The sequence below is a fragment of the Aulonocara stuartgranti genome, assembly GCF_965226115.1.
Source record: "Aulonocara stuartgranti genome assembly, chromosome: 17".
Taxonomy (NCBI): Eukaryota; Metazoa; Chordata; class Actinopteri; order Cichliformes; family Cichlidae; genus Aulonocara; species Aulonocara stuartgranti.
This window is the reverse complement of record NC_138953.1, coordinates 524204-535468: the sequence shown is the minus strand read 5'-3', so window position 1 is coordinate 535468 and position 11265 is coordinate 524204.

Genomic DNA, 11265 nt, shown 5'->3' with positions numbered 1-11265 from the left:
TCAGGACCATGACAGGTAGCTGTTTGTGTCATCGATCTGCTTCAGATTTCCATAACAATGCACATGTTTGATTATCACAGCACAAATGATGTTGTGTCCCAACCCACAGAGTCCATCTGTGCATTCTGTTACAATAATACTAGCCTATTATTGTTATAGTATCAAACAGTATTATTATGAGGTTATTACCACTTTGAAATCTATACATTAAAATTCTAATGTACACATGTTACTACTTTTTTTTTTTTTTTTTTTTTTCTAAATGACATCAGAAACAGCAGTATGCGACATTACGTGATGGCAGAGCTTCAGTTCATCCTTTGTCATTTTTTTTTTTTTTTTTAATAAATAGGACAGGGGGAATGAATGAGAGAGAGAGGGGGAGAGAAAGAAAGAAAACCAAAGAGGAGAAGAGACGGTGAGAAGGGGGGGAAGAGAGAGAAAAAAAAAAAAGAACTCCTGGGTCACCTGTATGGAGAAAAAAAACAAAAAAAAAACAAACAAACAAACAAACAGAGGAGACAGCAAACAACAAAGAGCAACATAATAATAGAGAAAACAAAGCACCATCACAATAAACTAGCTAGTCATAGATATCAATATTTACTAAATAATAATAAACGATATTGTGCAGCACGCAAGATAGACAGCGCACAGTGTGCTTTGAGGCAGCAGCCAAGAAAGCTTTAGTCCGCGTCTGTGAATACCCATGTGTGCATACCTGTGTGGATCAGCATGCTTGCATTCCAAAGGTTTCTCCATGTAATGATCTGCTAGGGAGTGTGGGGGGGCCACAGCCCCGTCCTCCAGGGTGTGAAGCGGGTATGGAGGAGATCAAAACTCCAGACATCCAGAGGCCCCCAGAACACAAGAGACCAAGGAAGACCAACAGAGGGGCAGCCGCGCCACTGTTCCAGTAAGAGCTGAGGAGAGTCCCAGATGAGGGCTCGCCCAGCAGCCGCGGAGCAGAAGTCAGGGGGAGTTGCAGTGACGCGCCCGTGAGCTCCGCCGGCACCCAGCTGCGCCTGAGTGACCGAGCCCCAGGCCGAGAGGCCGGGGGCACCCCACCTCCAAAGGGGCCCGAGCGAGCCCCAGGCCCCAGGCCCCGACAAGCGGCCGTCAAGGAGTGAGCCGGTGTGTACCCGGACGCCCACCCCCAGACACAAAGAACCACCAACACACCGACACCTGAGGGAGTCCGCCACCGGCAGGGGAAGTGGTGGTGGGTGGAGATAGGCCTCCAAACCTTGGAGGGCCTGAGATGTCCCCAGAGAGGTGGCGTCTGATACCCAACCTGACACATGTTACTACTTTAACATTAGCAGCTTATCATATTGTTAGCAGTTGCATACATTTCAGTGTAATATTACAGAGCTTATATTGTGTTTGCAGGTTATTACTTGGTTATTTTCATATTATTACCTTCTTGTTTCAATCTTTATAAGCAAGTTACAAGACAAAGTGCTGCTGAGATCTGGTTCCGGGTCGCTGCCCGTCAGCTACTCTATTATACTGCCGACACTTTATTCACTTTTAGTTACTTACAGTTATTTATTCACCTATTCGGTCACTTTAATGTTAAAACTGTGTATATACTGTATATTCTGTGTATTTATTATCTCACTCTTACTGCCTGTTATGCCCTGTCCTTATCTTCAACGTCTTGCTGCTCTGTTGAAAGAGAGTTAATCCCATACAGCTTATGACAAAATTTGATCCGAAGTGATTGATGGCCCTAATCACGACCTTTTGACCTCCCGCCCCTCCCCCCCGGAAGCGTGTAATGAGCGTGACGAATCGCATCCGGAGAAGGGGGGGTGGGAAACCCCCCGCGTGACGAATTATATCCTGAGAAAGGGGGGTGAACCCCGGAAGCGCGCCATCTGTTGCTAACCGTGTCGAATCGCATCCTGAAAAAGGAGGGGTGAACCCCCGGAAGAGCGCCATCTGTTGTTGGGAAAAAAAGTTTTTAGTGGGAGGGACTGCAGCGAGGGAGGAGAATAAAAACCAGAGAGGAGGAGTCCGTCACAATTTCTAAGGCACAGACACAAGATGGATTCTTTCCTTCTGCAGCGTTCCTGTGTCCGATGAGATCTGCTCTCCCAAAGAAGAAGGTTTTGAATATGACATATTCAATCTCGATCCGGACCTTATAACCCTACCGGAAATACTCCGGAAGTGTCTAGTCATTTTCAGACCTGTTGCGTCATGTTCCCTAAGCACAGCGGTGATGCAGCAGCTGATTCTGTGATGTATAGAGAGACAGAGCGGATGTAATTTTACTTTCTTAAGCTGCACCGGCGTTTGTAATGGAAATAAAGAGTGACTTCCTGTAGAGATTTCAATAGTAATTTTATTTTCCTATAATACAGACGCTGTAAAAAACCTTTAAGATACACCATAGCTTGTGATGAAAAGAAGAACTTTCTATCCGCTTGTAACCTACAGGCTGCCTATGTGTAAAAAATTGAATACTACTTTTCCTTTTGAGAGTCCTTTTTACAAGAGACTGAAAAAACAAACCATAATCGCCGCGACAGGCGATCTTGTTTCACACACACACACACACACACACACACACACACACACACCCCGCGGGCCAAGGAGGAGTTTTTTTCTTCAATACTTTAACAATAAGTTTTCTCAATAGATAGAAAATGATGACGCTGAGGAGTCAACATCCGATATTATCATTGCTTGTAACCCGGTTTCGTACATCTCCCCATAAAACAAGTCTTAGCGGGGAAAAAAGCTCATATTCGAATAAGTTTATTAAAGCACCCCCCTCTGTGGGAAAGAGTCAACCATGAGGCGAGTTTTGTCAACAGCAATTGTCCGTTTGGTAAAACAAATACCCGTCTCAAAGTCATATTTTACCGTTGCAGAATGTGGAAAACAGACGGCGTTCGCAAGAAGGCAATCAAAAAAAACAAAAAAAAACAACCCTCTCTAACTATTGGTATTGTCAAGAGAAAGATGCGAAAAACAGATGCTTCGCTAGACTAGGATAAAATGAGAGAAGAAACGGGAGGGGAGTCGATATCTGCTCAGCCCCCTACTGTGACAGTTCTACCAATCGCGAGGAAGAATCCGTGAATATTATGTCAGCATTCCGTTCAAACAACGCCGCCGATCACACATAACACACACACACACACACACACACACACACACACCCCGCGGGTCAAGGAGGAGTGAGACGGCAGAATAGTTTTTTTCTTCATTACTTTTACAATGGGATTTCTCAATAGATAGAAAATGATGACGCTGAGGAGTCAACAGTCGATATTATCGTTGCTTGTAACCCGGTAAATAATTTCGTACATCTCCCCATAAAACAAGTCTTAGTGGAAAAAAGCTCATATTCGAATAAGTTTATTCCCCTCTGTGGGAAAGAGTTTTTTTCTCAGAGTCAAGTTTTGTCAACAGCAATTGTCCATTTGGTAAAACAAATATCCGCCTCTAAGTCGTATTTTACCGTTGCAGAATGTGGAAAACAGACAGCCCTCACAGGAGGCACCATAGTTAAAATATTTAAATTTCAACTAAATTTGTAGTAATGATCGGATTTCCTCACTTATCTACACCACACTCCTTGTCCTTGATTTCTTATCGTTCCTCTGTCCCTTAATAGAAACCACATATATAGAAACTATCCTCCCTTTCAGTTGTCTTTTGCACTTCCATATCGCAAAGCAGTTACTGTAGGTTATTTTCTGCTTATGCATTAATGTAATTAATTAACTTATTTATCCTTAAGTAAGGTAATGACTTGAGTTCTAATGCTTTTTGTCTCTTGAGTTAGCTGTCAATGTGGGATTTTTTTCCCCCTTTGTCCAGTTAAAGCTGCCTTTCATTCTTCAACACAGCTTAAACTCTAATAGGTAAGCTTTCTTGTAATTTCTTAGTTCTGCAGGCTTCTTGAAAGACATCCGAGACTCTTCTTTGGATGCTGGCTGCCTTTTGTTTTGTTTTCTGTCAAGATGTTCCCACACTGCTTCGATTATCTTGAGGTTCGAACCCTGGAGAGATCAATCCATGACTGATGCGTTGTTTCATCCAGGCATACTTTGACTACATTGGCAGTATGTTTGCGATCATTGTCGCACTGAAAAATGAAGTTGAAGCCAATCAGACACTACATGGTATTACATGGTCGATCAAAATCTGGTGGAACTTTTCTACATTCATAATTTGATTAATTTGGATAAGAGCTCCAACAACACTGGCTGAAATCCAGCCTCAAAGCACGGTAGAGTATCCACGCTGTGTTAAAGACGGCTATAGACATTCACTGTTGTATCTCTCTTCGGACCTCTTCCGTGCATATTTCAAATTTGGATTCATTACTCCATAAGACATATTACAGCTGATTTCTTTTTCCAGTCAATTTCTTGTGTAATTTGGCACACCTCAGCCTTATTTTTCTCTGTTCTCCTTCCTTAAGAATGGCTTATTAACAGCCACCCTTCCAACTCAGATAACTTTTGATGAAATGTTTACAGCACTCGAGTTACTCGCCACGGCCATCCTAAATGCTAAAAACACTAAACTTTAATTCTAAATTACGTAATTAACGTTAACCAGAAAAAACAAGCCAAAGTCGAAATGTTGCTGAGCTGACCTGTGGTATGCTATGTCTTCTAAAGCGCGTATAATGTAAACAGAACTGGTCTTTGCACAGAAGCCTGTGGAGCTTCATAATTAACCTCAGTGTGTGAAGAGGACTCTCCATTTAATAATAGCTGTAATAAAATGTTATGGCCGACGGTGTTAAACGCTGCACTTGGGTCTAGCAGGGAAGATTTCAACTTTTCAATACGAATGAAGGCTGCAAACTGATTAGATTAATGTCTGATGATCTTTTCCGTGCTTCTTCAAGTTTGTAACACCAAACATATTAAAGGATGATGTAAGGCTCACAGGAAGAGTTTAATTAGACACACACATTTACTATTTTTCTTTATACTCTTTCTTTCTTGACATGTTTAATATGATTACTATCAGAGGAGAAAATGAACCTTGTGTAGTCTAAAAACTTTTTTATTTAATCAAACTGTAATGTTGTTGAACTCTGACGGACGTGTCTTTTAATCTTGTCAACAAATCCTTAATCACCTAAATCTGTCATTTATCATCTTGTAAAATGTTCCCTCTGCTTCTGTTGCACATCTCCCCCCGACACTCTCTGCTTCACCTGTCCTGTGCAGGTGGTTCAACCCCTGCCTGCCTCCTTAAACTGGGGTGTTTAAATCTCTTCACCTCTGTTGTGAACTTCACACAAAGTTTGTGGTAACAAAATCAAACTGACGAGGATCTCGTTTGAAAAACACACACACACTCACGAGACAAAATAAAAACAGACTGCTCAAAGCAAAAGCAGAGCCCTCACAGCTGGTAGTACAAACACAGTGACAACATGCGTATTAGATACCCTCAGTGCCAAAAGCATAAATATGAAAAAATGTGATCACCAAGAATATCCTAAAAATGGCATTGAGGTGCGTGTTACAGTAAAGAAAAAAAAAGTAGCCAAATTTTCATCGGAAAATGTTGAATTTTAGTAAAAACAATGCTCTGTAGTTTGATACTGTCGTTACAGACAAAGCAGATGTTTAAAGCCTTTGGACGCACATTTGAAACGCACTCATTCTCCTTATCAGCTGGAAACATTAAAGCCGTAAAATGACTTTTTCAAACGGATAAAAACTATTGAACAGCAGCAATGTTGAGCCTGTTCCAAAATTTGAATGTACATGTGTTGAAGGTGCGGGTCTTGTTGAATTATTAAACATACTTTCTTTAATTTTTCGAGCCACAAAAACAACAACTTTTAATTTTCTTCTGCTTGAGTCTCGGCCTCGGGTAGCTCTACTTATCATTGCTCAGTCAGTTGTCTGTTTGTGCTACTTTTTTTCAAGGAGCAGTGGATTATTGGTAAGGGTGACTTTATGTGTTTAGTTACTTAAGTGGAAGTACTGTGGATAGTTTTACCTTACATACATAGATCTACCAGTACAGCTTCTGAGGTATCTGTTTACAAAATGTTATAATCTATTCAAAGGTTCTTTGCAATTTTACATTGATAAACATTATCCTTAACACATTTGGCCCACATAAAGTACTATGGCCATCACACGGTCATTTAGAATTGTTTAAATAACTCGTGTCTTAAGTCCTTCCATCAAACAGAAAATTAAAAAAAAAAAAAACATGGTTCACTTTTACATCACAAAATGTTAGAAATATAAGCCGTTCATAACAAACTGAAAGGCCGGGAGTTTAAAATGCAAACCGATGGAAGCAGAAGTAGAAGACTATAATGTCACAGAGCACACGGTGTCTATTAATGTGTAGACATGTATATATAAGAGCTTAATAAAGATGCTTAATTTCTTAAGAAATAAACAGGTGGAGTGATCTTTATCAAAAGTGGATGTTGCATCTGTGGCTAAACCCCTGTACCCAAAAAAACTTTAAAAATCTACTGTGTGTGAGGCTGTGTAAGTAAAGCTTGCCCTTCACACCTGCGTGTAATAAACCATTTGTTGGGGGTTGTGGATTTGTCACCTCAGCATTGTGAAAGTGGGGAAACATGTTTCTGGCTGTGCATAAGATTCCTCCTTACAACTTAGAATCTCAGTTCTAAATGAAATTCAGATGTTTTTTTAAGTATGGCTAATGTATTATTTGACTTCTAAGGCACACACACACACACACACACACACACACACACACACACACACACACATCATAAAAACGCAATCATTCATCTTCCAACTGTATCTTTCTGTTCTGGCTTTCGAATCATAGGTTGTTTACTGAGCCGTACTTTGGGAGTCATACTGTTGTGATACTGAGGAGAAAAGGGTAAGGTTTGATAGACTAAACCATTACACACACCAAACTTGAATAACCTAAAGAGTGTGTGAGACTGCTAGCTGTGTTGTTCAGCATTAAACTCATCTACAAATGTGTTAGTAAAGAGCGACTTGTACTTCTGTCCCATTAAGCAACGGTTTAACAAATTTCACTGCAAACTATAAAAGGAATCTGGATTTATATAGAACATAGTAGTGATGGATTAAGTGCAGGAAACACTAGTATAAGGTGTCTATGGAACAAATCTCCTTCAGCGTTCAAAATGACCAAAGTGAGGCCTACAGGCGTTTCTCTCAGTTGGTTGTGTTCAGGGAAAAAGCAGCTAAATACACTGAGACTGCTCCACATTGTTAGTGAGTTAACTCTGGATATCTGTAGGTTTTGTCAAACTTGGAGTGAACAAAAGCAGAAAAACAGTAAAAGATGCAGACGGTGAAAGTCTGGTTTATTTCATGAACACAATGAAACATTTTACAGTCCACAGAGCAAAGTAGCATACATGATAAATAGATACACATAACATGAGAAGTAAAACTCGTCGTCTTACCACATGTTATATTCTGTAAACTTAAAATAACCACAGAAATTAGAGTTTAGTGTTTTAAGTCATCTATTAAAAAACATGAGTCAACATTACTGAAGTGACACTTTAACGATGCGTCTTATCACCGTGTTTATGATGATAAAACATGTTCTCTCGTTAGTAGTTGTCAGCGCTGTCACTTGTCATGAAAATGTCCAGAGCCAGGGTTCCTCTTTAATTACCATTGATCATTAATAGGGTCACAAAAGATTTGTCACATTATCCCTATAAACAAAATGCTTTTATAGAAATCATTGTGATACAAATATTTAGATTCTTGATTCACAATGTGCACGAACTCAAAATCTTTAGAGGTTCATATTTATAAAGTATCGCAAATAATACATTTATACCATTGTATGAGCTACACTTCTTGTAAAAAACTGATTGAAAAAAGCTCCTGTCGTGACCTTCCTTCTGTGAGGACACACACACACACAGAGAGAGAGAGAGAGGGGGAAGATCATTAGGGTTGGAGGCGTTTTTGGATTTTCACTTATTGTTGGCTTTACAGTCACATAAAATTCATTCCAATTTTTTTGCCTTTGCTTCAATTAAGGTGTTTCTTTAAATCTACAGCAGCTTCCTTTTCAAAAAGTTTACTGACATAGTAAGGAAGTAGCTAGGGACCTCAGTAAGTATGAGCAACAACAGCTTAGGGACTGTTTCTACAATAAAGAGGAATTCATCATCATCCGCAGTTCATCAAAAAAAAAAAAAAGTGCCATTAAAAACAATTCAGCAGATCCTCAAAGTATGGATACAATCTGTTTTCAGCTGTAGAGGTACGCTTCACGTACTTATCAACATGCAGTTTAGAGGCTTGCATTAGAGTGCTTTGGTACTTGGGCCTCTTTTATTTAGCACGGTTATACCATTGTGTATTTAGCTATATAAATATGCTCAAGAGTCTATTGTATGTTTGTCATGCAATTAAAAATTCAAAAATATAATTTTTAAATCAGTAACTTTGCAAATTTAGAGGAAATGTTTTTGGATAACAAATGTGTCACATTTTCAAACAGGGTTTGAATAATCAGCGTTAACACAGAGACATTTATGCGCTGGGTATAACAGACATCCTTACCTTGGAGCAGAGAAACACGGTGTATTGTTGCTTTTCTCTATTGTATAGCAGCGCCCGACTGTCAGAAACGCTCTGTGCGGGTAGCAAAGTCGGATCCAACGCACATCCAGGAATCCGTGTGAAAGAAAGGTCTCGCTGCAGCTAGGCTCTCAGGATAGTCAGGCTTTTATTTATATTTGCATTCTGGTGCGTTAAAGCAGCCTCTGTGTCCCGCTTGGATCCTCATTCCGAAAATTCAGATATTTAAATAAAATGGTGAATTGGCTAGTGATGAGGAGCCACTTAGATCCGTAAAATGAGGTTTGATTAAATTAAACTCTTATGAACAGCTATGAACTCTACCTCTCTGCTGATGTGTTCCAAACAAACGATGTTTTCTACACGTCCAAACTGTGTGCTAACTACCTCACACCGCTGTGTCTGGGATCCGAAAAAATAAAAAGTTAAAACGCTATACCTTGCGGCAGTTGTGAAGTGCTGAGGAAACTACTGTGTGTCTGATGGGGTGTTTTTATATAGATGGACTTGGTTTCAGTTGGCCTCTGACATGATAAGATAAAATAAAGGAAACTGTTTGTAATGGAACTACAGTGCTGGGATGCTCTTGATAAAGGGAGCCTCTTTTATTGTTTTATGACTTGTTTTGCTGACTGTTGGGGGTCTAACTGTAACCAACTCTGTCTAACTGTTGCAGAGTTAAGAATCTGTAGTTTTTAGAAGTAACACAAGAAAAGTTTATTTCTAAAGGAATACCTGTTGTTTGTGGTGCTCTATTTAAAACTATTAGTGTCATGAACCGAAGTTCAGCGCACAAGCTGGACCCAGAAGCAGAGCCAACACACACAGGAGTACGAGAAAATAAACTTTATTTTAACTGAAGGTGTCCCGGGAGGGTAGAAGGAAAACGCGTGAAACTCGAGAAACCAAGGGACCGGGAGATGAGTCGCGCAGGAACGCCGAAAACGGGACTGTGGGAGGCTGCAACAGAAAAAGGACAAGAATTATTGGGGCGCGGGGAAATAGCAGCATACGTGGGGGAAGAGTATGAGTCTTACGGTGACAGCGGGGCCGTGGGAGCCGGAGGGAGGGGTGAGGGTCCGCGCTAAATTTGCAAAGTTACTGATTTAAAAATTATATTTTTGAATTTTTAATTGCATGACAAACATACAATAGACTCTTGAGCATATTTATATAGCTAAATACACAATGGTATAACCGTGCTAAATAAAAGAGGCCCAAGTACCAAAGCACTCTAATGCAAGCCTCTAAACTGCATGTTGATAAGTACGTGAAGCGTACCTCTACAGCTGAAAACAGATTGTATCCATACTTTGAGGATCTGCTGAATTGTTTTTAATGGCACTTTTTTTTTTTTTGATGAACTGCGGATGATGATGAATTCCTCTTTATTGTAGAAACAGTCCCTAAGCTGTTGTTGCTCATACTTACTGAGTTCCCTAGCTACTTCCTTACTATGTCAGTAAACTTTTTGAAAAGGAAGCTGCTGTAGATTTAAAGAAACACCTTAATTGAAGCAAAGGCAAAAAAATTGGAATGAATTTTATGTGACTGTAAAGCCAACAATAAGTGAAAATCCAAAAACGCCTCCAATCCTAATGATCTCCCCCCTCTCTCTCTCTCTCTCTCTCTCTCTCTCTCTCTCTGTGTGTGTGTCCTCACAGAAGGAAGGTCACGACAGGAGCTTTTTTCAATCAGGTTTTTACAAGAAGTGTAGCTCATACAATGGTATAAATGTATTATTTGCGATACTTTATAAATATGAACCTCTAAAGATTTTGAGTTCGTGCACATTGTGAATCAAGAATCTAAATATCTGTGTCACAATGATTTCTATAAAAGCATTTTGTTTATGGGGATAATGTGACAAATCTTTTGTGACCCTATTAATGATCAATGGTAATTAAAGAGGAACCCTGGCTCAGGACATTTTCATGACAAGTGACAGCGCTGACAACTACTAATGAGAGAACCTGTTTTATCATCATAAACACGATGATATGAAGCATCGTTAAAGCGTCACTTCAGTAATGTTGACTCATGTTTTTTAATAGATGACTTAAAACACTAAACTCTAATTTCTGTGGTTATTTTAAGTTTACAGAATATAACATGTGGTAAGACGACGAGTTTTACTTCTCATGTTATGTGTATCTATTTATCATGTATGCTACTTTGCTCTGTGGACTGTAAAATGTTTCATTGTGTTCATGAAATAAACCAGACTTTCACCGTCTGCATCTTTTACTGTTTTTCTGCTTTTGTTTACTCCAAGTTTGACAAAACCTACAGATATCCAGAGTTAACTCACTAACAATGTGGAGCAGTCTCAGTGTATTTAGCTGCTTTTTCCCTGAACACAACCAACTGAGAGAAACGCCTGTAGGCCTCACTTTGGTCATTTTGAACGCTGAAGGAGATTTGTTCCATAGACACCTTATACTAGTGTTTCCTGCACTTAATCCATCACTACTATGTTCTATATAAATCCAGATTCCTTTTATAGTTTGCAGTGAAATTTGTTAAACCGTTGCTTAATGGGACAGAAGTACAAGTCGCTCTTTACTAACACATTTGTAGATGAGTTTAATGCTGAACAACACAGCTAGCAGTCTCACACACTCTTTAGGTTATTCAAGTTTTGTGTGTGTGTAAGGGTTTAGTCTATCAAACCTTACCCTTTTCTCCTCAGTAT